The 5413-nt window shown below is 38.0% G+C and overlaps 1 protein-coding gene across 1 annotated transcript in view; it reads right to left on the bottom strand.

Annotated features, from left to right (window-relative positions):
- LOC106871164 (G patch domain-containing protein 3) overlaps positions 1 to 5413 on the bottom strand; it is an 83403-nt gene that overhangs the window by 73715 nt on the left and 4275 nt on the right. The window lies entirely within an intron of this gene.

Raw genomic sequence — 5413 nt, 5'->3', positions numbered from 1 at the left:
ATTTTTATATATATATATATATATATATATATATATATATAAACTGTCTCAGTTTCTTGGTAAATTATGTTTCAAAAACAGTGCATCATGCATTCATCAGTGCAAATATTTTTATTCAACCAGAATGAGACTATTGGTAATTAATGTGTGGGACAGTGTAGGGGATGGTGTAAGGAGATTAGATATGCATTTATGCAGTTAGTAGACTCTTTGGCTGATAGAAAGTGCAGTGTTGCAAAAATATACATTTATAACACTGTATGTCTACATAGACACACACACATACATAAACACAACTATAAACACAAACAGGCAAGTACAAATATATATATTACTGATGAGACACAAGTGCTTGTACTCATGAATCAAGAGTTCTTTGAACACATATTTGTCATAAAGGAGAAGCTGTCCCCCTATGATGAATCACAACAGTGATTAGCATATTCATCTTCAAATCAGCTAGATCATGTGGGAGGAACCTGTAGAAGAAGTAGAGCCAGGAAGGTGTGGGATAAGGTGGTGAAATGTGATTTTCAAGTGTTGAGTCTCACAGAGGCAATGACAAGTGACTGAGACCTCCAGCAAATTGTTGTGCTTGAGAAGACATATCAAGCTAAGTGAAATCATAGTCGTGGCCAGTGCCGGTGATGCATGAATGGCACCAGTGTCGGAGACATGTAAAAGGCACCCAATACACTCTGTGGAGTGGTTGGTATTAGGAAGGGCATCTAGCCATAGAAATGGAGTCAGAACAAACTGAAGCCAGTACAGATCTTCAGCTTACCACCTCCAGTCAAACCATCTAACCTATTGTTGTTTTTGTTGGCACTCCGTCGCTTACGACGTCGAGGGTTCTAGTTGATCCGATGAATGGAACAGCTTGCTCGTGAAATTAACGTGCAAGTGATTGAGCACTCCACAGGCACGTGTACCCTTAACGTAGTCCTCGGGGATATTCAGCGTGACACAAAGTGTAACAAGGCTGGCCCTTTGAAATACAGGTACAACAGAAACAGGAAGAAAGAGTGAGAGAAAGTTGTGGTGAAAGAGTACAGCAGGGTTTGCCACCATCCCCTGCCGGAGCCTCATGGAGCTTTAGGTGTTTTCGCTCAATAAACACTCACAACGCCGGGTCTGGGAATCGAAACCGTGATCTTATGACCGTGAGTCTGCTGCCCTAACCACTAGGCCATTGCGCCTCCACCACCTAACCTATACCAGCATGGAAAATGGATGTTAAATAATGATGATGGTGATGATAATGTAAATCATCATTTTGAATCTTGCTGTTCACTGTGCATATAATAATTACTTTTGGTTGGAAGATATAAGCATAGTTCAGCAAACAGTCTGTTCATTGAAATTATAAAAAAGACTGTTGGCTCCTGCTAGATCAACTGGTCAGTGGGTGCTTTGGGTTGCAAAAAAACAACAATGTCAAAACACCTGATGTCCTGGAGTTCTTTGTACTAATAAATCAAGTTTATTATGAATATATCTTCATTGTAAAGAAGTTATTCTCCAGTGACTAAACATTACAACAATTAACCCATTCAGGATTGAGTCTGCCAGAATGTATCAAGAATATACAAGTCATTATGTGTGTGTGTGTGTGTGTGTGAGACTGCGCATGTGTGTGTGTGTGTGTGTGTGAGACTGCGCATGTGTGTGTGTGTGTGCTTACACTTGTATATGCGTTTATGATTTTTAAGTGATTATGTCTTTGTATTTGGTTAAGGTTCTTCATTTGGATGGCTATATGCTTATGATTTAACTCATACAATTCATCATCGTCATTTAACATCCCCTTGCTTGCATGAGACAGATGGAATTTGTTGAAGCAGATTTTCTACTACTGGATACCCTTCAGGATACCCTACAGCTGGATGCCCTCATCTTTTTCCAAGTAAAGTAATATTTCCTTATGGCCAGACATTGTTTTCATGTAAGTCTAGAAACGACCTTGCTTGCATAACAATGATGCTCATTTACAATCATCACATGATTTCTAGACAAGAGTACACACACACACACACACATATGTACATACATACATGGCATTGAATACAGACATGCAAAGAGGACTATTCATTCCCTCAGAAAATTATTACTATCCCCTTTAATGTTTGCCATTAATACAAGCTTAGTAAAAGAGATGGTGATCTCCGAATATATGCAAAGAACATTATGGGAATAAAAGAGATGAATCCAAAGGATAGTACTGGGCCAAAATAGATTACCTCCTTCCAAAATAACATCAACAGACTGAGGAAAAAGATAGAACAGTTGGATACTATCATCAAATGCAAAGCTAAAAGTGAATTCACACATCATCTATCATCAATTATGACTGCATGATAAATTCTCCAAATTGTATGGGAATTGCCCCTAAGAAACACTCACAAGCAAATTGATCCCCTTCAAACACGATCTACAATCAACAAGTGAAAAACTTCATTACTGTAAAAAAGTACATGACTGAAAAATGATAAACTGCAAGTTTGCCTAAAACCCATAAGCTGTATATCACAGTATGAAAGGCAAAACCATCAAGGTAGTAAATGCTCCTCCCCAGGAAAACTTAGAGTCATTCTGGCAGGAAATCTGAAATGTAAACAAAGAACATAATCACAACGCAGTACAGTGAGTATTGTGTAAATGCCTCTCCCAAAATACCCTTAATGGGTATTATGAAATACTCTTAATGGCTATTATGAAACTTCTGAATGGAAAATCACCTGGGAGAGACCTGATAATAGACTACTGGTACAAAAAGCTACAGGGAAATTCTCACGACTCTGTTTTAAAAAAAACAATGGAGGCTGAGCTAGATATATCTGATTGGCTGACTGTAGCACAAAGTATTCTTATATCTAAGAACAAAGAAACCCATGTGGCCAAAAACTATAGGCCCTTAACATGCTTGAATGCTATGAACAAACTGTATACGGGCATGTGGCATAGTGGTTAAGAGCACGGGCTACAAACCCCAAGATTTCGAGTTCAATTCCAGACACTGACCTGAATAATAATAATAATAATAATAATAATAACAACAACAACAACATCGAAAAATACCTTAGGAATGAGAACCCAGGTTCAAAATTTCCCCAAGACACCTGATGAAGGCTAGAGGGTATATCAGCTGAAACGTTGTGTTAACAACAAACAAGATGAGAACAAATATCTGTCAAATGTAAATAATGTTTACACGGGTTGCCTGAATATGTTTCTCTAAAAGCACTTCCAAATAAATAAGGTGATAACTTATGAACAGGCGAGAGGAAAGAAATGTGTCTGGGGTTGTGCTGAATGGCTTCTCATCAACAAAGCAGTTCTTAAGGAAGCCAAACAACATTACCATAATCTCTTAACAATGTGGCTAGACTACAAGAAGGATTTGACTCTGTTCTGCATGAATGATAGAACAATACTTTGTCAAAGTACCAGCTGCTATCATGAATGCCATTGAAAGACTGACCACAACATGGTCAACACTGTTATTACTGACAACTACTAAAGCAATACCTATTGTAACAAACAGAATTAGGTTACCAATAGGCACATTTCAGGGTGATAGTTTATCTGTAATGTTGTTTGTACTGGCAGTGAATCCCTTGTCAGTTAACAAAATGCCAAGGTTACATGCTGAGATATGCAGAAAAGAATAAAATGAATGTACCCCACACATATTTTGTTGATGACCTAAAGTTATATTCTGATAACTAAACATCAAGAGACAATTAGAACCAGTCACGACATTCTCATGGAATATAGGAATGGAGTTTGGACAAGATAAATGCACATACATGATAGTTTTGAAGAAGAATCATACATCATACCAGCAAAAAGCAATGCATGGGTACATATGTTGTAAGCTAGAGGATAACAGCAGCATTGACTGAAAAAGAAGTCTCTCTTGAACCTGTGATAGATACATTGTGTGGAGACGCAATGGCCCAGTGGTTAGGGCAGCGGACTCGTGGTCATAGGATTGCGGTTTCGATTCCCAGACCGGGTGTTATGAGTGTTTATTAAGCGAAAACACCTAAAGCTCCACGAGGCTCTGGCAGGGGATGGTGGCGAACCCTGCTGTACTCTTCCACCACAACTTTCTCTCACTCTTACTTCCTGTTTCTGTTGTACCTGTAATTCAAAGGGTCAGCCTTGTCACACTGTGTCACGCTGAATATCCCCGAAAACTACATTAAGGGTACACGTGTCTGTGGAGTGCTCAGCCACTTGCACGTTAATTTCATGAGCAGGCTGTTCCGTTGATCAGATAAACTAGAACCCTCGATGTCGTAAGCGACGGAGTGCCAACAACAGATACATTGTAACCCACCTAGAAGGATATGTTTGCATTATCCAGGAACAGGAGATAGCTACCAATTACCTGATAAACAAGAGAGACAAGACACCACTAAACCTTTATTATGATAGAAAATGTTGGCTATATCATGCCAGTGTGGAAGATATCATCCACATCATCAACTGTCTCAAAATGTCTTTGAGACACTACCTGGCCTTGAAGCATGACATAGTTGTAAAAACTATTCATAATGCTATCTTCAGGAAGGATTGCTCTGATATATACATCAAAGGCATGTCAGAATCAGCATGTACTCACACTTTTAATAACAAGGACTACTGGTGGGATACTCGGATACTCCAATGAAACAGCAATTCAGTGCTGGTATTGTTGGAAAATGACGAGAACAACATTCTATGTGTCAGCAGTGAGCTCTCCAGGAAGTACTCGCTTCTTAACAACCTCCTATCAAAACAGCTAATGATGTATAGGAGAAAATCTGGATGTGAAATGCTCAGCATATTATGCATGGATATGTTTTCCTAAGACTTGAAGCCAACACTAATACCAACATGAAGTGCAGCCTTTCTTGGACTCATGACCACTACCTCACACTGTTGAAGACTATGTATTTGCAATATAAGAGCAGGAGATTGCTACAAAATACTTAATAAAATGAAAGTGACAATAAAGTTCTTGATACCCCAAAATGAAACCAAAAATGTTGATTATGTCACATTTTTGTGTAAGACATCACGCATGTGATCAGAAGCTTTTCTAAGATGTCATCAAGATACTACCTCCCAATGTGATATGACATTGTTGCCAAAATGATATACAATGCCATTAAATAAATAAAAACTGGCTTGGTATAAATATAGAGGATTCTTTGGTGGTTGAATGCATACATTAGCATTAACACAAGGAACATTAGTGGAACATTCCCATAAAACTTCTACCAAGTGCAAATATAACAGGCTGGATGCAATTGTTTGGGACAGAGAAGAAAAATATGTACTGTTATATATATATATATATATACAAATATATATATACAAATATATATATACAAATATATATATACATATATATATATATATA

This window comes from Octopus bimaculoides, chromosome 6, assembly GCF_001194135.2.
Source record: "Octopus bimaculoides isolate UCB-OBI-ISO-001 chromosome 6, ASM119413v2, whole genome shotgun sequence".
NCBI lineage: Eukaryota > Metazoa > Mollusca > Cephalopoda > Octopoda > Octopodidae > Octopus > Octopus bimaculoides.
Note: the sequence above shows the minus strand (reverse complement) of the source record. Positions and strands in the feature narration are given on the sequence as shown.